The sequence below is a fragment of the Heterocephalus glaber genome, unplaced genomic scaffold (assembly GCF_053883595.1).
Source record: "Heterocephalus glaber isolate CG9 unplaced genomic scaffold, H.glaber_assembly_v1.0 deba00001733, whole genome shotgun sequence".
Lineage (NCBI taxonomy): Eukaryota > Metazoa > Chordata > Mammalia > Rodentia > Bathyergidae > Heterocephalus > Heterocephalus glaber.
The window spans coordinates 6,632,959-6,651,076 of record NW_028258444.1 but is presented as its reverse complement, the minus strand read 5'-3'; positions in this window follow the sequence as shown (position 1 = coordinate 6,651,076).

The window sequence follows — 18,118 nt, the reverse complement described above, 5'->3', positions numbered from 1 at the left end:
CACATTGGTTCATTCTGCTGTGCAGACTTGCGATGGAGTTTTTAATCTCTTGGAAATCTGTTTGTATGTGTTTTATGGATTCCATTTGTTTCCTATGTTGGGATTCCATCATGTTCCTCAGATCCTCTATTTTTTTATCTGTGTCCTCTCTAGATTTATTAATCATGTCTTGCACCATGAGCAAAATCTTTGCTGTTATCTGAGTAATTATTTCTGATTTCATTTTTCCCAGATCCTCTTTTGTTGCCAGTTCAGAGAGTCTAGGTGGTTGAATATCAGAGTGTTCCATCGTGTTTCCCTTTGAGGTTGCTGTAGGTGATCCAGAAGTCTGTTTTTGAGGCTTGTTTATGTGTCTTCTCATTTCCACAGTGGCGGGGGGAATGATTCTGGCACCCACATGGCTCACCTTCTCTTCCCTAGGAGCTTGGGATGGCAGCGGGGGAGCTTCCTTCTGGTGCTGGGACCAGCTGAGCTTCTCTGCCCTAGGAGCCTGGGATGGAGGCAGGGAGCTTCCTTCCGGGTGCTGGGACCACCTCAGCTTCTCTGCCCTAGGAGCTTGGGATGGAGGTGGGGAGCTTCCTTCCAGGTGCTGGGACTGGCTGAGCTTCACTGCCCTAGGAGCCTGGGATGGAGGCAGGGACCTTCCTTCCAGGTGCTGGGACCAGCTGAGCTTCACTGCCCTAGGGAGGAAATTATTTTTTAAGAGAGTAAATGAACAAATAAAAACCCTAGAATTAAATATATATACATTACAACATGACCAAATTACAAAATATACCAAAATAAACAGATATTGGCAAGATGAATGAATGAAAGCATGCAACAGCTGAAGAATTCGTTATCGCTGAAAGAGAGAAACTATACTTAGTAAGATTTGAGAATGTGTCCTTTTTTTCCTTAGGTCATTCATCAATTCACTCACATTAAGAGATGACAGAAACGTTAGAACTTTGCTTTTTGTTTGGTTTGGTTTTGTTTTATATTTTTATTGTTGAAGCCTGGTTTCTCAGGTAGCATCCCACAGGATTCCACAAGGCAGAGGGTCACCTGGTTAATTAGGTTTTCCAGATGTATTTTTAACCACTTTCCTGAAAGACTTATTTGCAGTGGATCTTGCAGAAAGAGTTCGAGGTGAAGCACAAAGAAAACTAGATGGTGGATTTTTAGGGATCTTCTTTATCACATGAGTTACTCATTTAGAGCTTTGCTTTTTATGTGATACCTTAGGAAAGAGTTCAGGGCTGGCAGAGAAACAGAGCCAAGTGTGGGCATCCTGGAAAAGAAATGTTCCACAGAAGGGATGCAAAAAGTTATGCGTCTCTGGGGGAGTCTGGTGACCATTGGAGAAAGAAAATTGCACATAAAAGCTAAAATATCTGAATTAAAATTTCAGCATGGCCGGGGATTTAACTCAGTGGTGCTCCCTCCTGCCTCAAAAGCACAAGGTCCCAAGTTCGATCCCCGGTACAGTACGGTACTAAAAAAAAAAAAAAAGTCCTGGATTCAATACCCAGTACAAACAAAACAAAGCGAAAAGTAAAACAAAACAAAATAAAATTTGGGCTGGGGATTTAGCTCAGTGGTTCCGCCGCCTGCCTTGCAAGAGCAAGGTCCCGAGTTTGATTCCTGATACAAAAAAATTTTTTCAGCAGATGCTGAATGCTTGAAAAAGTGTGTGTGTGTGTGTGTGTGTGTGTGTGTGTTACTGGAGATGGAATCTGGGGCCCTAGCATATCCCCATCCATTTGTTTATCTTTTGAGACGGGGTTTCACTAAATTGCTAAATTGCCCAGGCTGTCCCCAAACTTGTAATCCTCCTGCTTCAGCCAGAGTACTGAGATTGCAGGCATGAACTAACACTGTAACTAAAATATTTTTTAATATGAAAGAAGTCATAGAAAGAAGGAAGGGGAAAAATAGAAATGGAATTATTATATTAAAAAATGATTATATGCAATAATAGCTACAAAAATTCACTAAGGTATTCACATCAATAAAGGGTTGAAATGACGTCAAAATCTAAAAGGAGAAAATAAAAATGTAAAAAAACTATGTGATCAAATTTAATTTCTCATTAGTTGAAAATAGCGTAACTCTCAGGTATTTTACCTAAGTCTCGTGATAACACAAAGCATAAACCTATTATATATACAAAACATTTAGTAAGGAATCAAAGCATACCACTGCTGAAAATCATTTAATTATAAAGAAAACCAACAAGAGAAGCACAAAGGATTTACAAACAAGCAGGAAACAGCTAACAAAATAACAAAAGTCTTCGCTGGATGTAAATAGATTAAGTTCTCCCCTTGAAAACAGTGTAGCTAAATGGATAAAAAGCTAAAACCAACTGTACTGCCCAGAACAGGTTCAATTCAACTTTTAAGGTACAAATTCATTGAAACAAAAGTTCAGAAAAATATAATCTATGTGAACAAAAAACAACAGAGCAGAGTTCGCTATATTTATTTTAGGTTAAATAATAATTCACATCAGTGAACAGAAACCGAAAGAAAGGTGAATATATAGCGAGAAAGGGGTCAATTCATCAAAAAGATATTAACAATTGTAAACGCATATGCACCTAACAGCAGAGCATCTAAATTTATAAAATTAAAAATCTGAGGGGAGAGATAGACTACTAGTCAATCATAACAGAATACTTCACTACTGCACTTTGACAATAGGTGGATGATCCAGACACAAACATCAGATTTGAGCTATACTTTAGAACAAATGTACTTAAAAGGCACACTATTTAAAGGAGCAGGATAGATATTCTTCTGAAAGATGCATGAAACATTATCTAGGATAGACTTACAGGGCAAGTCTTCATTTTCTCCAAACCCCTGTGAGCAATAATTCTACTCCCTGTGTCTATGAGTTCAATTTATTTTTATTTCACATATAAGTAATACCATAGAGTACTTATTTTCCTCTGTCTGTCTTATTACACATATTATAATACCTTCCATGAAAGGGGCATTTAGGAGCAGGTAACATAAAAATATATTAATAAATATAGCAAAATATATTATGCGCCATAAATATGTAACGTATACAAATGTGGACAGAGTTTGCAAATTCACATTAAACGAGTAACGCCACCATTGATCCATTAAATCAATGAATGACCAGAATATTAGTTATAGAAAAACTGTGATTCATACTTTTAAAAATTTAAATATGATTTTTTGATGTGTTGAATGTGTATGTATTTTTACTGCAATATCAAGGAAGTTACTGTGGCAATGAAAGGAAAGCTTGTTTGAAAGAAAATATCTTAAGAGAATTTTTTATAATCTGTCCATTACTGAAGTAAAACATTTTTAATATTTGAGAAAAATATAATGCTCTCACTATCCCAACAAAACTATTAATGGTATACTGGTGAATTTCCTTCAGGATTTAAATTAATAATTATTATTATAATGGATACCATACTGTCTACAAAATTTTTTGTGTATTTTTGAAACACCATATCATAAATGCAAAGGAAACTACTCAAAAACTTAAAATGAAATCTTTAATTCACAGAAACATGAATTTCCAGACAAAAAATATGTTTGATTTTATTTAAGCAATCATAGTGAACTTTGACAGGGAACAGTCATATCAGAGCATGCTATAAATATTAAATATGTAAACTATTTTAAATTATTGTCATCGTACCTTAATCAGAGTTTTAACGCAGCTAAAGGTTGTCTATATTTTCTACCTTGAATCTGAACTAATATTATAGAGACTACTTTCGTCAGCTACTAAGCCTCATAAGCAGTGGTTGGCTAAACAGGAGTTTCATTAAATTTAGTTTAACATCCTTAACTACCTCAATAGGGAAAACTTTTTTTATATTTTTAATTTTGGTAATCACAAGGCATATTTGCTCTTTAGAAATCTGATAACTTGAATGATTACTGCTGGAAACATGACTCTGAGTGCAGCCTCATGAAGGTCAGAATTCTAAGACCACTCTCACACTTCCCAGTACCTTCTCCCAGCTGCAGAACCAAGACCTAATATAAATGCTACTGTAAAGGTTCTTGCAAACACAATGAAAATTGAAAATCTTTTGACCTAGGAAATCCAAACTATTAATAAAGAATAAAATAAGATGTAGATAATAGGAAATAAGGAGATAAGACTTTTGCAAAGGGGCAGAGGATGAAGACATAGGGGAGGGGGAGGGAGGGGAGGATAAGGGAAAGAGATGAAAAAAGAATTGAGATGTGTTATGTGCATGTCTCAACTGCTTATGAGGAATGTAATCATTATGAACTGCCAACATGCACCAGTAAAAAGCAAGAATTGAAAAAAATCAATTGCAAATATTGTGGTTGGAAAAGGAATGAGAAAAACAATTGGCAGAATTTTTTTATTAGCCTAAACAAATGCTGTATTTCTTATAATGTGAAAAAAGATAAGGAGGAGTATTTGAGTATCCTGGTCTAATCGCTTGAACTTTTTAATGCTGTTTCCACCAGCTGGTCCCAGAAGTGAAAATCAGAGCAAGGATGAAATCACCTAGCAATGCCTTTCTCAGAACGTGTCCTATCATTAAAGTGACATGTGACTTGCCAGGCATGATGGTGCACACCTGTAATCCTGGCACTCAGGAGGCTGAAGCAGGAGGATCATCATGAATTTCAGGCCAGCCTGAACTACACACTGTCTCAGAAAAAAAGTGATATATGTCTGTATTTGAATTCTACTCTTAACTTGGAAGATGACTCTGAGCTCCAGTGGGAATACTGTAAACTCAACACTGACTTTAGCCTGTGAGACTCTGAGTACACCATGTCCAGGCTTCTGGTCTATCTGAGCTAATAACTAGGTGATTTTGAAGCTGCTAAATTTCTAGTTATTGGTTGTGCAGCAATGGGCAATTAACATGTGCACCAAGTACAGGCTATCATGCATAAAAATTAAAAGTCTGATAAAAATAATTGCAGTTTCTTTGAACCTACCAAATTTGGTACAAATTCTATCTCAATTTTTGAAAAGATGCATGTGTTTATGTCTTTCCTTTTACTTATTCAATATCTTAAAATGTAAAAAAGAGTGCCAGGCTAACTGCCTGGCACTTTCCATGCAATCAGGAAAGGACAGCAGTAATAACAAAGCAGACCAGGATTACCAAAACACATCTGAGACAGAGTTTCCTCCTCACCTATCACCACACACCACATTTGAAGCAGCCTTTCTAATAATTTTAATGGACATAGTATTGCCATTTCAATATATGGTTTCCTCAGGTGCTACAAACCTGGAGTGTCATAAAAGATGTGTTTTGTTTCATTTGTAAGGAATTCTTGTTCTTTCTTCCCTGCTATAAAATTGGGTAAGGCACCTATAACTAAATTTAGTTGAGATAATTTTAATATCATTTATAATGCTAAACGTTGAACAACAATCTTTTGTATCACTTTATTATTAAAATTTTAGTTTGATGAAAATATAATTGAAATTTAGGAAACAATTTGATCAAGTGGCTATAGGAAATTTGCCCAATTGGCTAAAATTTCTCTGAAATTTTTCTAGAAGATTGCATGGCTTCTTTAATTTTTCTTCCCTACATAAGAAATTGTTATTTTATTTTAATTTAATTGGTGTAATTTAGATATGCATAGTGATCACGTTCATCATAGGGAATTTGTACCTTTACATAATGTATCGTTTTTTCCCCACTCCCCTCCTCTCCCTCCTTTCCCTCCTTATTTATAAAAGCTTTGTTTCTATTTTTCCTTTTTCTCATTTTTTAAAATTTTCTTTCTTTCCCCCTCCCTAATTCCCTTTTACTTTGGAACATTTTTTCCCCTTTTTTGCATTATCTATTATACATTTTCATCCCTATTTACACTTTCCATTTCTCACACCAGAGAGACAATGTGATATTTACAAGTGTGTCAGATTTATTTCATTTAAGATACAGCTTCAAGTTGCATCCATTTAGCTATGTGTCTTAAGTTTATCATTATTTATGGCTGAGTAGTACTCCACTGTATAAAAAAAAATCTTTTTAATCCATTCACTGGTGAATGGGCATTTGGGTTTTTTCCAAGATTTAGCTATTGCAAACTGTGTACTACACACATAGGAGCATGTATATTGCTGTGGTATGATGCTTTTAATTATTTCAGGAAGATACCCAGAAGAGGAGTAGCTGGGTCAAATGGGACCTCTAATTGTAGATTTTTGAGGAATATCCACACTGATTTCCACAGTAGTTGCACCAGTCTGCATTCTCACCAACAGTGGAGCAGGGTTCATATGATTGTTACCTCTTCTTGAAATTTTCCCTTAACAGGTAGTGACCTTCTTTATCTCTTTAGACCAGTCTTGTCTTTTAGTTCTCTTTGTCTGCAAACAGAACAGCTACCCCTACTTTTTTTCTGGGCTCCTGTCACATGACACAACGTTTTCCATCTTTTGACTTTCACTCTATGAAATTCTTTTTGAGTTAAATGTGTTTCCTGTATGTAGCATATTGTTGGGTCTTGATCCATTCTGTCAGTCTGTCTCTTTTGATTTGTGAATTGAGACCATTTACATTGATGGTTATAGCTGATGTGTGTATTGGATTATGCTTGTCATATTGTTTTCCTATTGTTAGTTCTCTGGGTTTCCTCTCTGTTTAATTATTTCTCCTGCCTGGTGGCTTCCTTCTTTTGATGTTCTTGGAATTGTCATTTTCATTATTTCTTTCTAAAATGCCCTTCAGACCACTTTGTAGAGCTGGTTTGTTGGTTATGAATTTCTTCAGTTGCTCTCTGTCACAAAAGTATTTTATTTCTCCATTGATTTTGAAAGTTTTTTTTGTGGCGTACATAAATCTGGCTTGAAAGCTGTTTTCTTTCAGGGTGTGAAATACTTTACTCCATGCTCTTCTTGCTTTAAGTGTTTGTGTTGAGAAGTCTGCTGTGATTCTGATGGGCTTTCTTTCATACATGATTTGTTTCTTTTCTCTAACAGCTTTTAATATTATATTCTTGTGCTGAATTTCTGGAATCTTTATTATTATATATGTCTTGGTGTGGATTTATTTTGGTCCTGGCTATTTGAAGTTCTATATGCCTCACTTATTTGTATGTCTAATTCTTTTTTCATGTTTGGGAAGTTTCTGCCATTACTTCTGTAAACAGCTTTAATAAGATATTTGCACTGTCTCTGTCATTCTCATTGATTCCCATCAATCTTATATTATTTTTCTTTGCATCATCTTGCAGTTGTTGAATTGATTTGTCATGGTTTCTTGCTGTTTTTAAGAAATCTTTCTTTTCATAGTCTATAACCACAATTCTGTCTTCTAGATCTGATATTCCATTTTTACCTTGGGCAAATGATCATGAATACTTTCTATGGAATTGTTAATCTCCTGGATATCTATTTGAATCTGTTTCATGGATTCCATTTCTTTCCTATGTTGGGCATTTATGGTTTCCATCACTTTCCTATGCACCTCTTTTTTTTTTCTTGTCAACTCAAGCTTCATTGAGCATGTCTTTCATCTTCATTGTCATTTCTTTTTTACCTGAAAGATTATTTTCTCTATAGCCTCATCTACATGTTTTTTCACTCCTGCTGCTGTCATTTCAGCATGTTCAGGTAGATAGCTTCCGATTTCCTGTATCTCATTGTCCCCTGGACTTATCCTTGGTGAGCTGGTGAGCTGGAGTTGCATTTTGCTTCTCCATGCTGTCATTTTTGAGTTTTTAAATTTTATTTTTTTCTGATTTATTGCTTCTACATTTCTTATGGTATATAGCTTTATCACTAGTACTTAGGCTTCTCTAGGAAATATCTATTTCTCAGAGATGTCATCTATGTGTAGGTGGTTCTTGGTTTTTGTATCTGTCCGAAGATCCTACCATCCCAACCTGTTAAGGATTTAAAGTTGCTATCTATTTAATTCATCACCCAGTCCTTTGGTACTGGACTATGGTGATGGTTTTGACCCCAGACAATCACAGTGTTGTCATACAAGGCAGAATAACTTATTACAACAGGTATGACACCCTGGCTAATGTAATACAATTAGCATTAACAATAACATCAGGCACAGACTAGCAACTGACAAACTGTGATAACTATTAGTTTAGTATCTTTAATCATACGAGCAAGCTCTACCGTTATGTAAGAAAATCCAACATAAACCAGGAAATTCTAGGCAATGAATTTCCCCTTAGTAGAGTGATTTTACCCTGTGAGGGGTATTTAAGAGGGATAGGGGATAAAACCGAGATAAACAAAGAGAAATATAGTAGAAGCAAGGTTGGAGGGCACAGGACAAACATCTAGACTTTGGGAGACTGGAGAAGAGGACAAGAGAGAAAGAGTGAAGCAGAAAGCAAAAGAATATTGAAGCAAACCAGAAAAACAAGAGACAGTGTTCACTCACATGAAAATATTATAAAATTAAGAGAGATAGTTGGGGAAAGAAAGAGGATAGAATGGAACAAAATAAAGGTAGAAAATCTAAACAACCAAAAAAAAAAACAAAAAAACCCTCAACCAGACAGATAAAGAAAAGTGAATCAGCAAATAAAGCAAAAGTAAAATGATAAAATTCCTCTGGTATCCATAGTTCTGTGTTAGTGTCCCAGTAGAGCCCAAAAATGTGCTGTGTACCCCCACCAGAACTGCAGTTAGTGCTGAGTATGGGGCTGATTTGGGCATCCAGATGTGAGGGCTGTGGCTGTTCTTCAGCCAGCAACTCCACAGATGTCCCTGCGGTGGCTTGCCAACATCTCCCCACTGTGACCATCCCCATGCTGATTTCCCAGCTGCTGTGGCACCCTCTGGTGGAGCCAGCCCGAGGCTGCTCCCAGATCAGTGCAGTTAGCCACTCCCACACCTTGTGGCTTCCTCAGTTCCACTCCACTGATTAGTTTCCCCCACTGGTTTAGGATGTGAGATGCACCCTTGTCAGGCATCTGGCTAAGGTTGCTTGCCTGTTTGCATTGCCAGTCCCAGGGTGGGGTGGGAGTATCCCCGCATTGCCAGCCAAAGCACTTTCCTGTCCCAGGCCTCTCATTGCAGAGCCGGAGGACGCCTCTCATTTTTAGTGGCTATGGTTAATCTGGGTAATCCCAGTCTCCACTTCTCAGCAGCATTTCCATAGGCTGTTGTCCAGCTTCCAGCAGTCTACTGTGGGGGAGCTAGTCCCTCTTTCCACTTTGGGGCATGGGCAGTGAAGCAGCCCTGGAGATATTTGGAGTTTAAGACCCAAGCTTTTTGAACTGAGATGGCAACCCTACCCACCCACTGCTACTCTGTGTGACTGTGTTCTGGGGCTCTGCGCCCCCACCCCGACTCACCAACTGTTGACTCTGGGAAGGGCTGCTCCAGAAATGGTGTCTTCTGTTCTCACTGCTACCTACGATTACACAAAATTCTTCCAATCCAAGCCTGGTCTCTGTTTCACGGTATACAACAAAATTGTTTTTGCCACCAACAACTCCCGCAGTGCAGCTACACTGAACCACCTTGTCTCCAGTCTGAGTCAGTGCACTATTTCTACCATAGTAATGGATCTTATTTTCTTCTCCTCTGTCAGTTTCCTCATGGTTTCCATGTGCCCTTCATTCACTCTGTTTCCTCTCTGAGCTATTGATTTCCAGACTCTGGGCTATTTTTTGGAGATGCTGTGTTGCTGGTACTCACTGCTCTGCCATCTTCCTGCCCATCTCTAGATGATAATTTTTGCCATGTTTTATCTATAGAAATCATCTATGGTGTAGGTACACAATTAACTACCTATGGTATAGGTACACAATTAAAAGTAGCCTTAATATAAAGTGTAAGGTTTAGGATGATAAGACTCTTTTTAAAATATTTTTAAAATTTCCAGCCCTAATTAAGAGAAAAAATTGTAGAGTTCAGTCAGGCATAAGGATTTGATTAGAAAAACCTGCACTCCATTTCCTGCTTTATCTTTTCCTACTTGGATTACAGGGTGTTACTATGTGTTTTTGCCCAGGCTGGTCTGGAACTTCCATGCTCATTGATCCTTCCACTTCAGCCTCCTGAGTAGCTGAAATTATAGCCACAGGCTGCCACAGCATGGTAGGAGTTTTCATTATTTCATCTACAAGTGACCAGTCATCTGAAAATTTAAGAGCTACAGTAAGGCACAAATGACCTTGTTTTTTGATCCCACATTCAAGAGTGTAAGTAAAGGCAAGGACTAACATATCACATCTATGTCTCCACAGATGAGATGTAGGACTCTGACTATCGTAGGAGTCCAGAAATTCAACATATGCAATAACTTCAATAAACTGGATTTCCCAAGAAGGAATTTGTTGTACTGTTCATTAATTTGTTTTAGGTGTTTTTAATGTTCATTAATCAGATGAGAGTACCTAAATATTAGAAAATGGCTCTGAAAATAATATGTTATAAATGTGGCAAAGCAATATAGAAATTCAGATAAGTACTGGGTAAGATTTTTATGTTGTTTGGATCAAACTTCCCTTCAAAGATGCATCTGAGAATTTTTTATGAAAAGAAACATTACACAAGAAAAGACCACTGAATTTATTAATTACTCATGATAGTCTAGGTATTTTATATACATTATCCTAGATAGTATTCAAAATGACTACAGAGGCTTGAGTTATTTTCCTCAAGTTTTGAGATGAGAGAACAAGAAATGAAGTAACTTTTGAAGTGCTACACGCACTTGGTAAGTGTCTGCAGAAGGATTTCAATCTGGTTCAAATGGACACCAAAGTCCGTGCTCTTTCCACCTGGCCACGCTTTCAAAATAACTGTGCTCTTTTAGATACATAATGATACAACTTGAAAAATAAACTAAGCATACTGACAACCAAAGCATCTGACTTCGAAGGGGTGCTTTAAATAGAAGAAACTCTAAGAGGATAACTGAATTTCAATAAAACAACATATTCCTCCAGAATTTTCTCTCTGATTTTCAGCTTTTGACTTCAAATTCAGAGATATTAAGTGCAAAACAAGATATTCTCTGAGTATCAGAGAAAACCAAAATAAAGAATTAACGTTTGACTCAGCTACAGGACTAGTGTATTTATGCTATTTTTCAAAATGTATGAATTTCTATTTGACACATGCAAGTAAACAAACAATTTATTGTCCTTTAATTTTGCCAATCACAAGCCAAATTAATTCTACTTACTGCTTATACTTTTTCCATTCCTCCTGCTACAAATCAAAGAACATGCAACTTTGTTTAAGCTCTCTCTACTGGAGAGGAACAACTTCATTTCCCAAACAGATTGCATAAACTATAATTTCCTTCAATATTTCAGCGTTTCACCCTAAGAATGTTACCTAATTCTCTTCCATCACACATGTTTGAAACTTAATTATACCTAACTTCTTTGAGTAACTACCAGTACATGTAGCATCTAATTCATCCTGAAAGGCTCCTCAGGAAAACTTAAAAGGTAAACTCAAACAATCCACAGGGGCATCTCTGAGGTTTATATTTTCAAGGTCACTACAAGTTACATAAAGCCCTTGTCTTGATTATTGTCCCAAAGTATCATAATCTCTAACATATACTGAGGGGTGCAGTTTTGAGTTACTGCAATCTCATTTTTGCCTATGTTAGCAAAGAGACACACTGCTATATGCAGATAAAAGCCATTAGAGAAAATGATCTTAGCTGTTCAACTATCACATTGGAGAAGAAACACTGCCTATGGTCACATAGTTCCATAACAGTGTTTCCTAAATCAGCAGTATAAGATGCAAACAACCAGAAAATCAGATCTGCCTGGTTATTTACGCTTAACAAGGCCTAGCTAACAAATAATATTTAAGCATTGTTATGGCTTGTGTCTAGATTTTCCCCCAAAGCCTCATGCAGTCATAGGTGGGCCTTTTCAGAGGTGGCTGGATCTAGAATATATGATGCTGGGATTAAGTGTATGATGCTGGTATCAAGGGGGTTGATTACTAAATTAGTGCACTAGTTGTTTTTGCATAGTTCTGGGTAGGATTAAGGGTGTCCCACCATGGGTGTGAGTACCACTTGCCCTAACGGTAGGTAGCTTGAAAGAATATAAGTGACAGAAAGAGGGTTGGTTGTAGCTTGCTGTTTGCTGCCTTCTGCTTGGAGTGAACTGTTTCTCCTATGTGATGCTCCTCTGTGATGCCACCGAGCCTTAAAGCTAGCCAACTACAGACTTAAACCTCTACAAACTCTGACCAGAAACAAATCTTTCCTCCTTTAACTTTGGGTGTTGGGTATTTTTGTCTCAACAATGATAAAAGTAACCAAGACAAGGATGAAATTGAAAAAAACTGCAGTTGCAAACTGAGTTACCGATCAGCCCCAACTGGAAAACTTATTAAAAAAGGTAGAGTCCTAGGCAATTCATCATCTATAATATCAGATCTGGAATGAATCTAAGAAACTTACCTTTTATAGGTTCTCAAGCTAGACTAATAACAAATTTGAGAGCATGCCTTCAGAATAATGACTATCATTCACTTTATAATTTTTATTTTTATTGGAACATGTTTTCAGTAATTATTATATTTATTGTGGGTAGTTGGTACATGTATGTAACATATCTTAATTTTTATATCCTCTCTTCCTCCTTCCAACTCTTGATCCCTTCCCACTTACAAAAGATCTACTCACTATTTCCTATTATCTGTCTTACATTTTGCTATTTAATGTATTTATACTGTTTCTCACACAAGACAAATCATATAATATTTGCGGGTCCATTGAGAAGATCATGTGATTTTTTTATCTGTGTTTCTATTACTGTGCTGTGCTATACTTACTGATTTAAATATGTTAAACCATCTTTGCATTCCTGGGATAAAGTCTACTTAGTCATGATGTATGATCTTTTTAATGATTTTTTGGCCAGTATCTTCTTGAAGATCTTTGAATCTATGTTCACTAAAGTGATTGGCCTATAATTTTCTTTTTTCATTGAATCCATTTATGGTTTTGAATCAAGGTAATGCTATCTTCCAGGAATATGCTTGCCAGTACTCCTTTCCTTTCGATTTCATTAAAGACCTTGAGGAGTTTTGACCTTATATCTTCCTTGAAAGTCTTGTAGAATTTAGTCATAAATCCATTGAGTCCTAGGCTTTTTTTAGTTGGTAGTTTTTAATTATTTCCTCAATTTTATTACCATTTTGTGCATTATTCTATCTAGAAGCCTATCCATTTTTTCTGAAGTCTCCATTTTATTAGAAATCAAATGTCCATGATTATTTTACCTTTTTGTTTCTAATTGTATTGAGTTCTTTCATTCTTTTTCTTTTTGGGGGGATACAACTAAGGGTTTGTTTATTTTGTTTATTCTTTGACTCATTGATTCTTTATATTTCTTTTTGTCCCAATTTCATTAATTTCTGCTCTAATAGTTATAATTTTCTTCTTCTACTACCTTTGGATCTGGATAGTTCTTGTTTTTCTAGGAACTTGAGGTACATTATTAGGTTATTTATTTGGGCTCATCGTGTTTTTCTGATGTGGGCATTCACAGCTATATGTTTCCCTCTTAGAATAACTTTCATTGTGTCCCATAGGATCTGGTTTCTTATTCTGGAATTTTAGTCTGATTATAGGAAATGTCTAATGTCTTTTTAAATTTCTTCTGTGAACCATTGTTTAAAGGGTATTATTTTATATCTATGCATTTGCATAATTTCTGTGGTTTCTTCTGCTTTTGATTTCTAGTTTCACTACACTATGATCTTATTATATGCAAGAGAAATATTAATTCTTTTATATTTATTTAAGCAAGCTTTATGGGCTAGTATGTGGTCTATTTTCAAGAAAGTCACATGTGCTGCTGAAAAGAATGTGTATTCTGGATTTTGTGTGGGTGTTGGGTTGTGGGGTAGGATATTTCACAGATATCTCTTAAGTCCATTTGCTCAAAGATTTCGTTAAACTCTGATATTTCTATCTTGATTTTTTTTTTGCCTTATTGATTTATTTGTGATAGTGGGGTATTGAAGTCCCCTCTTATAATTGTGTGGATATCTATCTTATCTTTTATGTTCAGTAGTGTTTATTTTGTGCAGTGATCAGGCATATATATTTATAATTGTTATCTTTTCCTGTTGAATTATTCCCTTAACCAATATGGAGTGACCTTCTTTGCCTCTTCTGATCAGTTTTGGATTGAAATTCACTTTTTCTGAAAATAAGGTAGCTACACTTTTTTGTTTTCAGGCTCCTATTTTAAAGAATACTATTTTCCATTCTTTGATTTTTTTACTCTATCAATTTAATTTTGGGATAAATGTTTTTTATACACAGCATACAGTTGCATTTTGTTTGATTCAATCTGCCAAGCTGCCAATTCCACAATTTTTTATTGTGGAATTGAGACCATTCACACTGAGAGTTATATGAAGAGACTTTGTTATTAGTATGAAGATGTGTTTAGTTGGTATCTGCTTACCATTGATGCACTCTGTGCATGGTTATTCCTGGCAGACATTGAATTATTTCAGTCATTGCAATATTTTCCTGTTACTGATTCCTTTTACTTCTTCCTCTTCTGCTTAAGTTCTCACCCTACCTGGTGTACTCATTCCATTACACTTTTTTGGCACTGTTGGCTTCATTGTCTCTTTATAGTCTATCCTTGGGAAATTTTGGAGTGCTAGTTTGTTAAAGTGCTCTTAGTCATGGAAAAACTTTATTTCTCTATCAAATTTGGAAGGCAGTTTTGTGGGATATGTTATTCTGGAATGGAGCTTGAAACAATTTACTGAACAATCTCATGACCTTTGAGTTTTGTGTTGAAAAGTTTGCTGTAATTCTAATCAATTTACCTTTGTAAGTGATTTGTTGCTTTTATGATTCTGTCCTTGGACTTCTGGGATGTTGCCTATAATGTGTTATGGTGACACATTTGTTTGCAGTGATTTGGGGTTCTATACACTTCATTTACTTGTACAATTCTTTCTCCATACTTGGAAAATTGTCTGCTATGATTTATATAAGTAGATTTTTTATCACATTTGTGTGGTCTTCTAATTTTTTGTAACTTGATCAATTTTAGATTAGTCTTCTTTGCATAATCTAGCAGCTGTTGGATCCATTTCCCTTGATCTCTTCTTGTTTATAACATATCTGTTAATATTTGTTCACCAGCATTAGTTTTTTTAGTTCTGACATTGTATCCTCACATTGGTCACTTTGAATGTCCATAATTTCGATATAATTTTTTATGTCTTGGATTTCTGTTTGATACCTTTTCATAAACTGCAATTCTTTGCAAAATTGATAATTCATGCTTTGTATCATTTTGGTTAGCTCAGCTAGATTTTTATTTGTATCTTCTGTAAGTTCACTGATCTCTTTGTTTATTAAGTCCATTGTCAGTTTAGCTATATCATCTTTATGCTTGCAAGTAGATTATCAATCTGTTTTTTTGTTTTGTTTTGTCTTTTATCACTTCGTAAAACTGTCATTTGATGACCATTTGATAAGCTTTGGGGAAGTAGGGAACTTTGAGAGGCATTTTGTTGCCTTGTTTTCTCATGTTTCATGCGTGTGTGTGTGTGTGTTTGTGTGTGTGTGTGTGTGTGTACTGAAGATTGTGGGTAGATTATAGATGAAAGACTTTGTTACTAGTATGGAGATCTACTTAGTCAGTATCTGCTTCCCAGTGATGCAATCTGAGCAAGGCTAAATATAGGCCTTTCCCTCTGTCACAAGATCCAACTACCTCTGTCAATTTGTGGGTGGGGGGAGAGTACAGTATAATTAGGCCAGTACCTAGTTTTCTGGAAATAAACTACAGTATTGTTGATGACTTCAAAACAAACCAGACATTGGTATAGAGTAAACACCAACTAATAACAAAAACTATGTCACCCTGGCTGGGAACACCAACAAAATCAGCAACTAAAACAGAGTCAAAGCAAACTGTAAATATCTAGTATTGTAGTTATAATTCAAAAACATCTACTAAATGCCCCCAATTATATCACTATTAACAATAGAAAAGAATTTAATAATAAAGTAGAATCTATTTAATATCTAAAGATTAATAAGGCTTAATAGTAATAACTATAAAGGTGGAGCAGGTGAGAAAGGTGAAATAAAAGAAGTAAAATTTGAAAAATAAAGGAAGAGAAAGAAGGGAGAAAAGTGAGATAAAGGATCCTATCAGGAGTAAAAGAGAAAATTAATAGAATTAGATAAAAGTAACAGAAAATAATAAACAATAAAAAGTACAGAAAAAGAAAAGGAACACTCAAATAATGAAGAAAAAGAGAAACTGCTCCTAAAAAAATTCCTTTGTTTTTGAGTGAGTGGCTTCTTTCCATGGTTTCTAGTATTAGAATTCACCAGGTATGCAGGAGGGATGGTGAGTAACTATTACAACTTATTTTGTTTCCACACTCATGATTTTGTGTGTGAATACTGAATCCTGCCTCTCCTTTTCTGCTGGGCATGGTCAGTCAATTTTGCTACCTTAAGGCTGTATTTATCCCAGTCCCTTCCTGTTTTCATGTTTCTCTTTGTTTCCCAAGTAACAGCTTTCTTTTTTTTCCCCCCCAATTAACTTTATTGATACATTTTAGGTATACAGTACAGTCACATTCATCATTGGGATCTTGTACCATTACATGAGTCTCTTGGTTCTTATTTTTTTCCCCTTCCCTTGCCCTCCCTTCACCAGCCCCCACCCTTCCCTATTTGCAAAGACCTTGTTTCCATTCCTTTCCTCTTCTCATATTTTTTCCTTTCCCTTTTTTCCCTTCCCCTACCCCTCCCAATTCCCCTGCTCTTTTAGACCTTTTCTTCCTGTTACACAATATCAGTTATACATTTTTTAAATTACAATATTAAGATCTAGGAAACATTACCACAGATTTTACAAAATTTAAAAGGATACAGAAAGCATATTTCAAAAATCTGTTTTGAAATAAATTTGACAACTTCTAAGAAGTACCTTGGAAGACAAGTTAATGAAACTAACTCTGGAGGAAATACAAAATTTGAATAGCACCTATTAAAGAAAGTATATTCCTAGCTTGAAAACCTACCTATATGAAAACAGCAGGCTCATAAACATTTTAACTGATAAATTATATCAAATATTTAAAGCAGAAAAAAGAAGGAATACTTCTCCCCTCATTTTAGGAAATCAACATTGTGCTAATCCTAAAACTGGATAAAGATAATAGAAGAAAAAAGTATGAACATAGATAGAAATTTGTTTAACAAAACAAACTCTTAGAAGTCAGATCTGGCAGTATGTAGAAAGTGGTTTTGTTATAAGGATGGCAGTGTTGGTTCAGCATTGGAAGATCCACCCCCAAAAGTCATCATTTTAACAGAGGAAAAGAGAAAGCTATATGATCCTGTCAGTAGTTGGAGAAAGAGTATTGGACTAAATTCTACAGCTGTTCATGGTAAAAACTATCAGGAGCCTAGAAGTAGAACAGAACCTTCTCAGCAGATCAAAGACATGTACTCCATACTTCCAACAAAAACTCCTTCTATGAATGGAGACGATACAATGCTTTCTCCCTTAAGTGGGGAACAAGGGCAGATATGCCTACTCTTCATCTGTTCATTAGACTTTGAAACATAGGTCTAAACCAAAATAGTCTGGCAATAAAATGACACAACTAGGATAGGATTGGCATTGCAGAAGCAAAATCTTTATATGTACAGGAAATGATCATCTACAGAGAAAATACTAAGAAATCTCTAGGAGCCCCTAGAACTTGTACTTGAATTTAGCAGGATTAGAAAACACAAGGTATATATAAAAATTGAGGTCTGTGTATACTTGCTATGAATGAAAAACTGGATATTGAAATTTAAAAGTTATGTAGGAGTACAAAGGACCCAGAAAAGCCAAAAACAAAAACAAAAACAGTGTTGGAAGATGTTTACCACCCAATTGTAAGACTTCTTCTAAAGCTCCAGTAATCAAGGCAGTGTTGGTGTAAGGAAAGACATATAGATCATTGGAATAAAACAGACAATCTAGAAATAGAACCACACATATATGATCCACTGAATTTTGAAAGATTATTTAACATTAGCATTTTATAGAATATAAACTCGATTCAAGAGCCGAGGAAGAGATAGTGTCTGCAGCAAATGGCAATAGAACAGCTG